Source organism: Sceloporus occidentalis, unplaced genomic scaffold (assembly GCF_023333645.1).
Source record: "Sceloporus occidentalis isolate IW3139 unplaced genomic scaffold, rSceOcc1.0.p SCAF_19, whole genome shotgun sequence".
NCBI lineage: Eukaryota > Metazoa > Chordata > Lepidosauria > Squamata > Phrynosomatidae > Sceloporus > Sceloporus occidentalis.
In genome coordinates, this window is record NW_028316999.1 from 333489 (window position 1) to 350197 (window position 16709).

The window sequence follows — 16709 nt, forward strand, 5'->3', positions numbered from 1 at the left end:
ATTCTAACACCTTTCTTCCAGTGTTAGCAGATTACATCTTGTTCTTTGTACAGCACTATTAACAGGTCACCAGAAAGTGGTCTGTATTGTTCTTATATATATTTATATAATGATACTAAGTAATCATTTGGGTTTGAAGTCTATGCTGTGTCCTGTCTTTTAATATGGTTTGGTCCCTTCAAAAGCATCCCAGAAATTGCTTGCAAATTCTTCCAAATAGCAGAACTGTGCATGAGAAAAATAATAATGATAGAGTGCTATAAATAGAGAAAGCTAGTCTTTCATGTGACTTCTCCTCTCATCAGACATTGATGAATGTGCCAATGTTACCTCTCCCTGTGGACTGAACACCGAGTGTAAAAATCTACCTGGAAATTACTCATGCCACTGCAATGCCGGCTTTGGAGGAGACCCTTACACCGGGTGTTATGGTAAGTTCATTGATATACTTAGTCAACAGCTGGCCATCACCATTAGGACATCTGGCTTGTATCTCCTTGCTGTTGTACCTTTTACATAAACATACCTTTTCAACACACTGGGTGATACAGTATATGCTGAAGATTGAGGATATTATTCATGAAAATAGTTTATGAGCTTTCATAACATTTGTGAAATGTCTTGAATTGTGGAAAATGTATAACTATAGGGTATACACTAAAGAATTGCTTAAACATGTGTATTGAAGCGTTAGAATATTGTGCACTGTGCTGTGTATGATATTGCTAGGAACTGTAAGTGTAAACATTTCCTACAAGTTCGTCCTGCTATTATTTTGCCAGTCAGCAAAATGTAATGCCTGTGTCCTCTGTTGTAATATCAGTGTATGCAATAGAAGAGAAAACTCAATAGTCAAGTAAACATATAAGTGTTATACAAGATAATATATTGCACTCACAAACATAGGATAGTGTTGAGCCTTGAGTGCAATATAAATGGTCTTTCTGTAGGTCTCTGTAGAGATCCTAAGTAGATGTCTTGAAAGCCTCCCAGTGTGGTAATAAGAACTCCTTCAAATAAGGAAAGAGCCCAGATCAGCATCTATCTATCTATCTATCTATCTATCTATCTATCTATCTATCTATGCATGTATATATATATATATATATATATATATATATATATAAAACCCCTTTTAACCCCTTCGTGACAAAGGCTGATTTTACTTTTTGTACCCTTCGTGACAATGGCCGTTTTAACATTTCTGCGCTGCTCGTGTTTAGCTGTAATTTTGTTCTTTCCCGTTTACTGAACCCACACACATTAGATATTGTTTTTTTCAGGACAAGAAGGGCTTTCTTTAGATGACATTGTTTTGATTGTATCATATTATTTACTATTAAAAAAAGTATAAAATATGGTGAAAAATTTAGTTTCTAACTTTTAGTTGAAAAATCTTTTACTCATCTATAAAAGGTAATGAAAAAACCTGCTAAATAGATTCTATTTGTCCTGAGTTTAGAAATACCCAATGTTTTTATGTTTTTTTGCTTTTTTCTACACATTATGTATGTACATTATGCAATAAGTACAGATAGCGTTTTGCTATTTCAAAGCCATTTTTTCCAAATCTGGTAATTCTTCTCCCCATGTGCCATTTCGGGTATCTTTGAAACCGGCCAATGCAATTTACCCCATCAAGTCATATATTTTTGAAAACTAGACAGCCCAGGGTATTCCAAATGCTAGTATTTTAACCCTTTCCAAGCACTAATTCTACCATCAGCCTTTAGAAAACTTTATGGTAGTAATTTTTTTTGCATTTGTTTTTTCACACACATTTTACTTCAGGTATGAATAAACAGGTTCTGGTATATGTCACTTTCACAAAACACCCCAATATGTGTTCAGCAACATCTCCTGAGTACAGCGATACCTCACATGAATGATTTTGCCTGGCTGTTTGGGGGCAAAAGGGCCACATTTGGGGCATTTTTCAATGTTGAACTTTGGCATTTGGGAATCCACTGCCCATGCCCTATTTGGTACATCTTTGAGCCGGGCCATTTCAGTGTGCCCAACAAAACCATATATTCTTGAAAACTAGACACCCCAGGGTATTTTAAATGCTGGTATTTTAACTCTTTGCATGCACACATTTTACCACCAGAATTTTTTCAAAGTCTGCAGTAGTATTCTTTTGTGTGTATTTTTCCCCCACACACCTACTTTATGTATGAATTTACAGCTCCTGGTATATGCCGCTGTCACACGACACACCAATATGTGTTCAGCAACATCTCCTGAGTACAGTGATACCCCACATGCATGGGTTTGTCATTTTTTGGGGGAACTAAAAGGCCACATTTGGTACGTGTGCATTTTTCTAATTGGAAATTAGATGTGTGGCCATCCTTCCCCCTGTGTTAATTGGGACATTGTTGAACCCAGCCAATTCAATTTACCCCATCAAATCATACATTTTTTAAAAGTAGACACCCCATGGGCATTTAATATGCCAGTATTTTAACTCTTTCCATGCGAGAATTGTTTTAAGCTAATATGCTAATTTTAGGACTCACAAAAGGTTCCCCTGACATCAGTGGGAAATTATTTTTACATTTTACTGTTTTTTTACTATTTTTTTTCTAATTATTTATTTTATTTTTTAATTTATTTTTACTAATCACACTGTGATTAGAAAGCTGGGCTCCATTGACTTGCATGGTTGAATGCAGTACCTGTATTCAACCTGCAAGTGGAGCCAGAGTTCTCTAGAGGGTCTGGTGACCATCTAGCGAACTTTATTGTTTTTTTTCCCGGGCCACCGCCATCTTGCTGATGGTGAAGATCACCGGCAGCGGCGGCTGTGACCGCTCTCCGGAGCGGTCACAGTCCATCCCCAGGTAAGTGTTTGGTGTCGCTGGATGCCTCCTGACACCATTTAAGTTTAACGCTTTTAAAACGGGCGGATGTTGACGCCCCAGGGAGGGGCCAGAGATGGCCCCTTAGTGCCGATCGTGGCGTTTCTGAATGCCTCGAGGTCGAGGCATTACAGCAAGCCGTTTGTGTGCAGAAAGTGAAAGTAGATCGCTTTCTGCACCCGGTCCTGGCACGTCAATTGTCGTAAACGACATGTTTTTCCGTGACGTGCCCGGACCGGCAATTGTCATCAAGGGGTTAAAATATGTCCCAGGGAAAGATGTTGTTTGTTTACAAACTGCACTACTGGCATTTTGCAAAACATGGTAAGGGTCCCTGGGGCGGAGCATCTGGAAGAGCAGGGTGGGCCAGTGCTCCAACAGCACTAATTGCTGTTTTGATCCAGTCCAGAGCCTGCATTCTGGACAGGAGCTCCACAGGTGTGGACTAAGTAACAGCTCACCTGTGACTGATTAAGTAGCAGGCAGAAGGTAAAAGGGATTGAGTCTGATTCAGAGAGGGTAAGCCATTGTTATGCCAGCTAGGAGAGCTGATGAACAGAGGAGTGGTTTCTCTCTGCAAAGCTGTTTGGATGGTAACTCGTGACCTGTTTTGTCCTAAGCAAGTGCTCAAGCAAAAGCAAAGACTGTTATTCTGCTTATAACTGCTGTTTATTCCTTTAAAATAAACATTGAAACTGAGCTGGATGTGTCCTGGGCTTCATTTACCCTAGAAGACTGCGGTTACAGCCAAGATCCTTGACAAAAATCCCAAGGAAAAGGGAGGCGTGTCACAATATATATATATATATATATATATATCAGTATATAATTTAATAGTAGCAAATTCCTTAAACGAGGGTTTTCAGAAAAAAGTGCAGCATCAAATCAGCAGCATTGATAAACAGATCAGCAACGCGTTTCATCTGTCAAAATAAACTGTAACAGATTAAAATCATAAAAAAAGGCACCTGGAATTTGAACTCAAATAACTCAATAGCCTGGTCCTCTCCTCCACTATCCCATGCCCACCCAAGTGTCTATAGTGTTTCATGCTACTTACTTATTTTCTTAATAAACATATTGTAATACCTGCATTACCCCGTATAATAACTAAGGGGAGAATAAGCAATATTTAGCTAAATTAATATAAAATGAAAATTAATAGCATGTTAGAATAATTACAAGGTATTGTGAATAAAATATTTGAAAGCACAATGTTAGTTCTTGGTTACATCGGAATAATGTTGTTTTGTGATCATCATTTTGCCCCATCTCATCGCTAGTCATTTGTGGATCAACATATTCTTTTATTTTTTTTTTTATGTATTTTTTTTTTTAGATGTAGATGAGTGTACTAATAGAACACAACATGACTGTTCTCCATATGCCATATGTACCAACACTGTTCCATTCTACAATTGTACCTGCGGGGAGGGATATATTGGTGAGTATCAGTCAGTTAATAAGCATTCAGATAAATATTTATGTGCACATATGTACATACACTATACACTAGCTTCCTCCCATGATAGTCTGGGAACCTTTTTGTTCTTATCTATCTGCTGTGAGTCACAAAAAAGAGGACAATAGAATAAAGTTTAATCAATATCAACAGGGGTCTACAAATATCTGATATGTAACTGTCAGGCTGGTATATTATATACTTGCAGAGAGATGTTATTGGTGATATATTTGACAACACTGTCTTTTTTTAAATGTTATTGCACAAGAAAAACATTGTGATAGATCCATGGCATTTACTTCAACTTTTCATACCGGGCATCCCTGTTGTCTGCATGACCATTGACTGAATAAAAATGCCTTGACAGACCACCATTATTTTTTACTTAGAATGGGGGAGGTCTTTGGTAGCTTAGACCTCTCCATTGGGCCACTATAGATGTTCCACTGCAACAAAATAAAGCAGAGCATTGGATCAGACCTCATATGGTATGGTCTGTGCTGGCAGCTGTATGAACAAAATACATTTGTCCACAGCCAATTGTAGCAAATACACATAGGGTTACATACTACAGGAGGACATGTTTCTTTAGCTATAGGCTGGAGTTCCAAGACTGAAAGACAAGAGGGGGGGGCATTACTTACACATCTCACTTCTTGGAAAATTAATCATTTGCTGAGGACTTTAAACTGCAAAAGTCTGAGCAAAAAAAGACCAGGGCTCAGATGGACGGGACAGTAAGTGCCCGAAATAATGCGTGATGTGTGGAAATCAGATTTACAGAAAATTAAAGCCTTGCTGTAGGGCTGATTGGTGGATGGAGATCAGGTTTCTAGTCCTACTGATCAATTTGTAAGTACTACTGTAAATTTACAGAGGAGAATATCACAGAGAAATTGTAGTTTAGAAAAGAAAAATAAAGTATATTTTGATGTAGTACATGTTCATTATAGTTATTTGCTTGCATGGGAAGTTATCATCACACTATGGCCCTCAAATGGCAATATAACGAAACGAAAAATCTCTGCATTTCTAAGGGCTAAAATGGTGATGTATAGTTCAGATTAAAAATGATAAGACGTAATCAAAGAAAAAGGGGCGCATGTACATAGGGAAGAAACAAAACCAACCACAATAGTGTAATAAATCTTAGAAATGGGGATATGGAAATGGATTGCACTCACAAACAGCAATGGATTTCAAGCTCTTCAGATATCTTTAAAAGAGTTTCTTTAACATTCTCTATAATCTATAAATATAAAGGCCACAATAATGCAGTATCTTTTATTATTCAAAACATAAAAAACAGGGATCCACTTACAAGATGCGTAGCATAAACAGAATGTTATGCCAATGAGCCCAATCTTTATAGATTATAAAGAATATTAAAGAAACTCTTTTAAAGATTTCTGAAGAGCTTGAAATTCATCGCTGTTTGTGAGTGCAATCAGTACATTTCCATATCCCCATTTCTAAGATTTATTACACTATTGTGGTTGTTTTTGTTTTCTTCCCTATGTACATGCGCCCCTTTTTCTTTGATTACGTCTGGTCTTGAACATCCTAAGGAGTGTTTGTTGAAACAAGGAATAACATCACATAAGGACATAGCCTTACGGAAACAAAAGATGAGAAGCCCACTTCAAACGAGCTTATAATATAGCTCTATTGCTCCATTTATAAAAAAAACAAAAACATTTAAGTCTATAAAGACATCCAAGTTTGACAAAAGTCTAACAAATTCCACTAAAGCTTATTCACATTAACACTCACAAACAAATCACTCACAACTAACATACACACTCCTAAATCGAGTAGATTCAAGTTGAAAAAATAGCAATTAAGCTAAGAGTTTAGATGAACTGAAATTATGAGTTTCAACGTACAAGTATCACCATGAATCCCGTCATTTGTAAGTTTTTCATCTCTGCTGCATGAAACACAGCCCTTATTGAGTCAAAGCTTACATTCCGCCACTCCACTAGCCTCTTTGTATACCCATAATAAGAAAACTTTAGTGGTACTAAAAAAAACCTACTGTAGTGCAGGAAGATGAGAGGGAGTCGCAAGTAACCTCAAAGCCCTCTGGGATTGAGAGATGAAATTAGTGGAACTAAAGCACTTTCATACATAGTTGATTGGAGAAAAAACATGATGATGATGACAGACGATAGCTGTATGGAGCAGTAGAGCATGTACATGTACTGCTGAGAGGAGGCATTAGATTCCAAGATGAAACTAAAGATAAGAACATTTTTGATATACTTTTTTGCTCATAGGGAATGGTACGGTTTGTGAATGTGGTTCCTGTGAAGCAAGTTACTGCAGCAATGGTGGAATCTGTACCAGGAATTTGCCATCATGCACCCAGCAATGCAAATGTCACCCGGCATTCAAGGATGATAGATGTATAATTGCTGGCAACAATTTTCCTGCAAAGCTAAATGCAGGTAAGGTCACAACTGACTTTTCCAACTTTTATGTACAACATACATTGGAGCAACTTTTCATGTTAATATAAAAAATACAAAATATGTTTTTTTCATTTTGTTTGGGTTTTACTAATTATAAATTATTTCATTTATAATGAGTGCCTCTGTTTCTTACATCTAAATTTTAAATATGGTGTAAACATTTTATCTGCAGGTACTAAAAAGAGGACCTTACGATTAATACTTCAGTCTTCCCAAAATTTCACTTTTTTGGATGCTTATGGCAAGGTATGTACATTTTCAGTCTACTGCATAACTTTTTTGCTTGTCCTACAGTAAAGCTTCATTTTGTTCCAATAAACTCCCTTTATCTGCAGACCTGGAGGCTACAGTTATTTTCCATCATTCTTAAGGTTATTAGGCAGAGAGGCCCAAAAGGCGAGGAGGCAGGGTGTGTAGTATCAAGAGGTGACCTGACAATGCTGGTCCTGATTTTTTATGGGATTGTTAATGAAGTCCATTCTTACATAGACTTTTATTAGTCAGAGTGCCCGACTGGGTGATTAAGACTGGGCCATTCTGTTGGTTTCCAAGTATGATAAGGAGTTATCTAGTAGATTGGGATAAAATAACATAATAAGAACACATACCAATTGCTCACATGCAGATTCCTGAAAACATACTATAAAAAACTAGAACTGTTTTAATACTAGTAATAGAAAATGTGCGTGTTCCCTTTTAACAATTGGTTTATCGGATGTCTGATAACTTGTGATAATCAAAAAAACCCCCAAAGAGTTGTTTTCCATAAAGGCAGAAAGCGATTGACCAACGGCCTCTTAATATGTCTGCATTTTATCGTAGAAGTTAACGCGACACTCCATCCATCAAATTCACTTTAATGCATATGAAAGCAGATAGGTCCCTTTAATTTTCTGTTGTGTCTCTTTTGCAAACGCATAGGGGGATACTGCAGAATCCCCGATTCATAGTTGCCTCTTCGCCTCCCAGTTTTTTTTTGTAGAGGTGTTGAGTAAAATTCATCTCCTTGCAATGTATATACTTACTGTCAGTCAGCTCCAGCACTTTAGCTCAGCGAATGCTGGAGCTAGAGGTCTACTTAGACTCCTGTCCACGTGTGCATAGGCGTAGAAGGTTTTCCAATCAGTGCTTAGAATTGTTAGAGTATGGAAGTGCATGCAGCTTCCACTTCAGAAAAATAATTCAGTTACTTGTGTACTCATGTGTACTGTAATATGTATTCTTCTTTAATGAGACTCTTAGGAACAGTAAACTGTAAGTCCTGCAAGGTTAAGTATTAACAATAAACTTTTGATAAAGTGTAGACTTCTGAGTGCTTGTCACAATAAATATTGTATTTTTTTAAACTGGTGTTTTTCTTTCTTTACAGGTCAAAAAATTAACAGACTTCACAACTCAATTTAGTAACATCGCCGATTTCACCATATCAGAGCGAGTGCAGTATGTTTTCATTATTGTGTTGTATATAATATTCCGACCTTTTGTTGCCATGCACATCACTGGTGTGAGAGGCCTAAGGGTCCAGGGGGGCCCCCAACACCATCCCGCCAAACCCCTTCCCACCCCAGTCCAAGCAGAACTTTAGGCCACACTCCTTACACTACCCTGAGTCTGAGTGCTGGGATATGGTATCGCTTCCTGGTGCTCTGATGTAGGTAGCATGTGAGGAACAGAGGAGCTGGTGAACAACAAAGGCAGGGGGGGAGGGGTTTGAGTGTGTGTGTGCGTATGTTAGTATATGTGTATGTTAGAGTGTGTGTTTGTGTGTGTGTTACTGTGTGTTAGTGTATGTAAATATGTTACTGTGTGTGTGTCTGTTAGTGTAAGTATGGAAATGTGTGTTTAATTTATGTTAGTGTGGGTGTATGTTGGTGTGTGTGAGTACGTATGTTACCAATTGTGTCTGTATAAGTACATTACTGTATATGTAGGTATGCAAGTTACTGTGTGTATGTGTTAGTGTGTATGTAAGTATGTTACTATGTGTGTTACAGTGTGTTAGCCTGTGTCAAGGAGCAGCTTTGGGGCCTCACCATAAGTCACACAAGGCAGTCCTGGGATTTTTCATTACATCACTGATGAACAGGTGTTGTTCATCATGGAGCCCGCTTCCTATCTGTATATGAATATATGGCATGAACTATGCTGTAGGTCTTCAGCTTCCCTTGGATTGTTTAGCCAAACAGGAACTTTATTTAGTCTTCTGCAGGGGGAAACAAACTTTTATTTTCTATACAAAGCTAATTAGCAACTTAAACTGCCAAATTAAGTTATTTTTGGAGTAGAAGTGTTTGAATACATCTATATAGGTTATTTTTTAATTTCCAAAATGTAGTACCGTCTCTTTTATCTTCAGCATACTATATTGTTTTTGCTGTACACTGCTTACTAGTATTAAATCAACTTTTATGTTTTCTAGAAGTAACATTTCTGTCTTTACCGCAAACACCACAGCGGAATTTACTTACACTGCAAATCTGTCGGTGATAAAACTTTTAAATGACGAATTAATAGACAAGCTTATAAAACGGACGTGGTTAAACCAACGTACAGGATCAGACATAAATGTGACAGGAGTTTTCGATGGTCAGAAATGTAAGTGTAAGATTCTGTTACAATTCATATACAGTTATATTTATCTTTATAATTATATTTATATATAATAATTGTACAATCACAATGACATGGGTTGTAAGATCTATGGATTTTGTACAGTCTACATAAAAAAACAGTACTTGTCTTGTGCCAGTAATTTTGTTACAGTGCAAAAGTATTTTAGTCCTATCTGAATACATTCAGTGTTAGGTCAATAGACATGTATATATGTTGATGCGATTTTGTCTCCTTACATGCGAGTCTAAAAAACCTGGATTGCTATATAGATATACTGTATATATATATATATATATATATATATATATATATACACAGTACATTGTGTATATATGCACAGTACATGTGTTTATGGACCTTATGGTGGTTTTAGTGAATTAGTCTCATAAAGTAATACGTATGTGTCTAAGAACCATACACACTACTGCCATCCGTCATTATGCTCCATGGTGTAAGCTTGTTTGAGGAGGACCCCCCCAACCTGTTGTTGCTGTAAGTCAACTTGTTATGTTATATATTACTTGTTATGTCCTGTTTACCCATTGTACAACACTGTGGAATGTGATGGTGCTATGTAAAACAATAAATAATAATAATAATAACTAATCATAATGGGGTTATGTATAAAGAGTTATTTTAGAGCAAAGTTGTTCTGTGTTGGTGTCTCAAATTCTAATGATAAAAATGGTGATAAGATTAAAAAAAAAGCTTTGGAACAACTTTCATAGTAAGCTTTTATACTATTTGATGACAAAATATAGCAATTGAGTTGGTATTGTCATGCCCATTATCATGTCATAATGGAGGTATAGTAAAAGTGCAGCGTTATAGTTTTTCAGGGAACCAGGATTGCTCTTTATAAATGTGTGTGTGCCTCCATTTTTATGAGATTTGCCCTTAAGAAGGATATAAGGTATATGTTCTTATTGGTATATGTAACCATGTTTTTCCTTAGTGTCACTGGAGGAGTTGAAACAATTACTTATCTGTGATTTAAATGGATATAGTTATACACTGAACAAAGACACCTTAGAATGTCAGTCCACCTGCCATGATTACTGTAAGAATAATGCTGTATGTGAGCAGATTCTGAATGAAACCTACTGCAGGTAAGTGAGCACGCTGGCAATTTTTTTTTTTTTTAACTAAAAAGAATAACAGAAAATTACATTTTCATGAAAAAGGTCAAAATTATATTGCATTATCTTGCCAGACCTATATTCTGTTAGTTGTTTTTTTTTTAAAACTATTATTTAAAACTATTAATAAAATGAAGATAGCATAAATTCATCATAGTACATATTGTAAAAATAAAAATTTTTGAATGATTGTTGCACTCTGAATTGTGAGAACAAATCTATGTCTGAATATGTATACCTAACACTGTACCTCAGCTACTACAATTAGCCTAACCAGTTGGTTTTGTCCTTACTAAGGTGTGAGCCCTTTAGTATATACATGACATCTGGTCCCAAGTGTGAAACCCTCACCATGAAACTGGATGCCTTCTTTGGGATACTGTTTGGATCTCTGGCATTCCTTTTCCTTCTTTCGTTGGGCATTGGAATTGGAATCTACTACTGTCGTTGCAAAGAGAAAGATGACTTTGGTGACACTGAAAGGTGAGGGACATATACTATATGAATAAACAATTCATGTCTTTTTTGAAAAAAAAAAATGCACAAACATAAATTACGTCTGCAATCTCATCATGAAAATTAGAAAGGATAGTTTACAAAATCCTTTTCCTCCATGGGAATGCAACCTATGTTTTTAGATTGAAGGGTGCAGCCCTTAAGGCTGATCTTTCCACCCACCCACCACAACCTGAAACATTCACACAAATTATTAAAATCGGAAATTTAAATTAAATGAGACAGCCATTTGTAAAAGCGAAGATCACACAAAAAAAGGCTCTAATTAAAATTTGACTGTACATCTAATCAAATATACAGTATTTGGAATTATTGTGTTTGGTTGCAGTATCTCCTTCGTGTCCCTCTTAAGAACAGGTAGTCCATCTTTGAGAACCCAACCCAAAGTCCACTTGCCCTTCTTTCCTCTCGTGATATATCACATGAGGTTTTGGAGGGGTATGACTTTATTATACTGTACTACATCCATAAAAGTGACAATAATGTGCATGTACATAGTACAGATGTGTCCATTATTTAAACTGTGTGAAGAAAAGACATTCTTTGTATTCTCAATATAGCACAAATTGATCTCTCACAACACTATTTCAAATTATTCACTGTGCAAAATGATTTTTGTCCACAGAATTCACCATACAGAGTTTAAATGGAAGAGTTCTCCATTCTCATGTGAGTAGTGAATAAAGACTTACATATTTACATATTCATCTATTCATGTGAACGTTGTTTTTACATATTTCATTTATGTGTTCCAGCTTTTACCAAGTTGAAAGAGTCATCAATACCATCCTTGGAGACGAATAACGTAGTGCCAAACCTAGTTAGCTGGAAACCTCACCTGGAAAAAGTTGACAGCTTCACAGAGGTATAATTCATTTTTTCCTTGAGGTCACTCACAGGTCATTCGGGTTTATGGAGAAAGTAACTTCATAACTACCCAGATGTATATCTCTTCTAGAGATGTGACAAGTGTGTGGGGATGGCTATATGCCGAAGTAGTGGAAGTCTTTTGTGAGAAAAAGCTTGACCAGGGCTAGCCACAGAGAGTCTTAAAAATGAGCTTGTTTTGTTTCAAACCATATTCATAAATAAAAAACAATGCTTATTAGTACAAAAGAGTCGTTATGGCTAAAAGCAAACCTAATTTATGTTTAGGAACATCACATGTATACAGTAATAACATACACGCATATTTTTTTAAGTTTTAGAGGACCAAACTCCTGCACATTCTACAATTTTTATTTGTTTATTAGTTGTAGGTTTTATATTCCTGTTGAAAGCAGGTAACCATGAGTAAAGATCTCCATAGGGTCTTCTCACTCTAATGTACCTAATTGCTGATCACACAGAAGAGCATGTAAAGTGCTAATTGAAAAAATTTACACATGAGGTTAATTTTAGGCAATCTCCTTGTGTATTCTATGTATATTTTTATAATTAATTGGGTAATGGGATTCTTAGTCACACACTTTAATTTATAACTCAGTCAGTAGGATCAGAGATGTATTTGCATTCAGCCCCCAGCCGCCCCCTGATGTCTTTCCTGAAATCATGTCCTTAAAGCCTGCAGCAGGGTTGGACTGGGAATGAAAAGCAGCCCTGGAAATATTTTGACATTAGCCTCATATATGTTATTGTGTGGTCGAGCTCATGTGCTCACATGCCACACAAGGGGCATAACTAGAAACTACAGGGTGCTGGTGCCAAAATTTCACCGGGGCACCCTAGCTTCAGAAGCAACATGTCACACAGTGCCACCTTTGTTCTCAAACAGGTTGTTTGTGCCACCTTTGCCACAAACAGCTTGTATGTGTCATCTGTTTTCCAAACAGCTTGCCTGTGCAACCTCTGCCCCTAAACACCCTGCCTGTGACAAATCTGCCCCCAAACACCTACTGTATACATTCATTCACTTACCCGTTGTCAGGGTCCACGGCGAGAGAATCCTCGCCGCAGTAACTCACCTGAGTACCCGCCAATAGCAGGTACTGTCTCCCACGCCCCCTCCTGCCTCTTCTAGTTTCCTGCATGACGTAGCCTGAGGAATGCACGTCAACGGCATCACGCAAGGAGGAGGGGCGACATCTAGTGGAGGATTTAAAAACTGGCACTGAGTTTCATTCAGTGCTCAGTTATTTTCCTTGACAGAGCTATTTAGTTTGCGCTCCCGATTTTTGTGATTTCTGGCTTGACCCTTGGCTTTGTACTTCGTTTGTCCTGATCTCTCCAACCCTGAATTTTGGCTCGTTCGGCTTCGCTGCTCTCTCCCGCCCGCCCTGAGCAGTGGGAGACTATGATCAATTCCCTGGTTTTGTGGCAGGGGGACTGAGGTACTAGGCCTGGGCCTAGTTGTCCTAGGCTAGGATATGCCACTGAGTAGGAAAAATTATTATTTGCAAACTATTTAAAATGACCTTATCAACATAGCACCCAGTAAAAACATTCTATAGATTGCTTGTGTGATAAGACCACTTTTGAAACCCTGCATCAGAATCACTTTTCTTATACATAGCCCTCATGGCGGAGCATTCTGGTAAAACTGTTCTGATATTAGACACCTTATAAATGATACACCAATAATTAGCAGATATTGCCTGCATGTGGCCAGCATTGTAACAACTTTTTTTTTTTGTGCAGGTGAAGATTAAAAGACCAGACATCAAAGTCTGACCAAACTAAAAAGAAAAACATTTTCAATGACGTTTTAGATGGTTCCCTAAAACTGAGATTACAAATATGCCCACTAAGGCAGATTTAAAAGGTTTAAAACATTTAATAGAAAACAATGTATTCTCTCAATGACATTATGTATGTTAAATTCATCCAGCTGCTCAAGGCTAAAGAAAGGTAGCTTCCGTGTGCAGTATGGTGCCATTACTTTTTACTTATGCCTTGTTTTACTTGCTTTAATACTTTCAAAAAGCCCCAAAACCTACTACACACAATATTATATGTACTGTTTCTTTTATTTTCTAATGTTAATAATTATGCGTTTTGTAACAGTGTTTTTTAATACATTTTGATTGTAGAAATTTTATATTTTAACAGATTAAAATCCTATTAATTTAACAAATGTTAAACTTGCAGAAGTATGATAACATGTAACCTGTATCCAAGTTTTACGCAATATTTTTATAAAAAGGAAAAACTGATGAAACATTTTGACGTATTTTTATATAATTGATGCTTTAAATAAATGTATTCTCCTTTGTATCAGTGTCATTCATTAGTTCATTAAACCTGATTAAAAGTGTTCAGGGGTTCAAAGCATTTCTTAACTAAATTTTTATTTTTCAATTTAACTTTCAATAGCTTTTTTTTTTTATAATGATATAAACTTAACTTTAATTAAAAGGATAATACATTATCATAACCAAGCAGCATTCTCTACTAAAAAATAAAGCAACCTTTCTCACACTATGAGCTGTAAAGCTGTGGAATACACTATGGCAAGTACTAACAAGAATGGGTATTTAGTGCCCATGTAATCCTGAATATGTGATTTATCTAATTTGATCATGTAATTTACAATGCATTTTGCCTTCTCCTGGGTCTAAGCAATCGGGTAAACCTTGGAAAGACTCAGCCTGTCTTGTTTTAACCTTATCATTTTACAATGCAGCTGTGATTTAATTTACAGGGCACTGCTATTTACTCTTGCATTGTATATTAAAGCTACAGTATTAGCTTAAAATGCTGTTCTGTCCTAGACTAGAGGAACATAGACTAAAGGAACCTTGGCACCAGAAACAATCTTTAGTGCTACAGGTATAATCAGAGTCTGTTGGGATAAATGCATGTTGGGTAAATGAAGTCTGTTACAATGTCCTAGTGACTGGGATTTTAATGTAATGCCACACACAGATTATAAATTGTTTTTTTCTTATGACTAGTAGGGTTTTCTTTTAAAACCTTACCCTTATGTATAAACTGTATTACAAAAATAAAATTTGAAGCATTTTTGTACTTTTAACTAGACTTGGGCACCAGGTGGCTCTTCGTGTTCGTCTTCGTGCTCGTCTTCGGGGAAAAAAAATCTTCGTATTCCGCGAATATTCGCCTGTTCCTGTCTTCTCTTCGGGCGAATATTCGTGGACATTCTTCGTGTTCGTTTTTTCTTCGTTTTTTTTCGGTTAAGGGGTTAATACGGGGTTAACGCGTACCGCAGCAGCTCTGGCGCCAGGAGTTTAAATGTCCGTATGAGCAACTCTATTGGTCGTCAGCAGGGGGACTCTGTTGGTCGCTCGTACAGACTTTTAGGCTCCTGGTGCTGTAACTTGTCCTGCAGATCCCACTGGTCTCCCTGTTCTATCAGTTAAATGTCCGTACAAACGACCAATAAAGTCGCTTGTACGGACATTTAACGGATAGAACAGGGAGACCAGTGGGATCTGCCAGGTAAGTTGCAGCATTGGGGTTTTTTTAGGCTCCTGGTGCCGTAACTTGTCCTGCAGATCCCACTGGTCTCCCTGTTCTATCAGTTAAATGTTTGTACGAACGACCAATAAAGTCGCTTGTACGGACATTTAACGGATAGAACAGGGAGACCAGTGGGATCTGCCGGGTAAGTTGCAGCGTTGGGGTTTTAAAAGTCTGTACGAGCGACTCTGTTGGTCGCTCGTACAGACTTTTAGGCTCCTGGTGCTATCGCACAGATGTTCACCAGCTGCCAGAGAGGAGAATCCAGGTTCCCTGCAGCGCTGCAGGGGATTTGGATCTTAGTCTTAAAGTCAGACTTCTATTTGAGCATTTGCTCTGAAAAACCTTGTCTTATAATCGAGCAAATACAGAAATATTCAAATTTTGTGGGGTCGTCTTATAATTGAGCAAATACGGTATATACACACATATATATATATATATTTATATTTATATATATATATATCCTTGAAGAAGAATATAGTCTGGATGCTCATGTGAATAGGTTAAAATTTCCCAGGAACTAGATATGTAAAAAGGTGTGGAAACTGCTTACTGAGACCAGTCCTACCAGACAACCTAGTTATTTTATATCTTAGTAAGTAGGTGTACATGAGAGAATGGAGACATAGGAGACATAGGTTTCCCAGGACACAGAGCATGTTCTCAACTGAGCTATTCACACCTTACCCTATGCACCACTTGTCACTTCTCTTCCTACAATTGCATTGTTCTTCCAATGTAACTAGGAATAGGGTGAGCTTAGATGGTAAGGAATAAGTGCTGGGTGGCAGTATTTGAGAAAGGAATAAGACAGAATTTGATTGAAACATTTCCTCAGCCTGAAAAATGTCTTTGGTAACAACTTGCCATACCCAAAGCCTCTAGGCCAAATTGAGAGATTTACTAGATTTGTTACCAACAATATTTAGAGAGTATAAGAGTGGTAGATCATTTGGATTCTGCACCCTCAAATATATGAGGGCCTGCGATTCCAACGTAAAACTCAAAGATTTAGTCCTTGGGGGGAACATGTCTACAGCCAAATACAAGGCTTTCATCTTGGAGACATTAACAAAAAAGCCTGTGACCGCGCCCCAACAAAGAGATTACCCTGTCCATGAAGTGGCCTAAAATCTCAAGATGAATAATAATAGATCATCTACAAAAGTCGAGACCCTAATAACTCTCTCACGCACCTCAAACAGTCTAAAGAAACAGG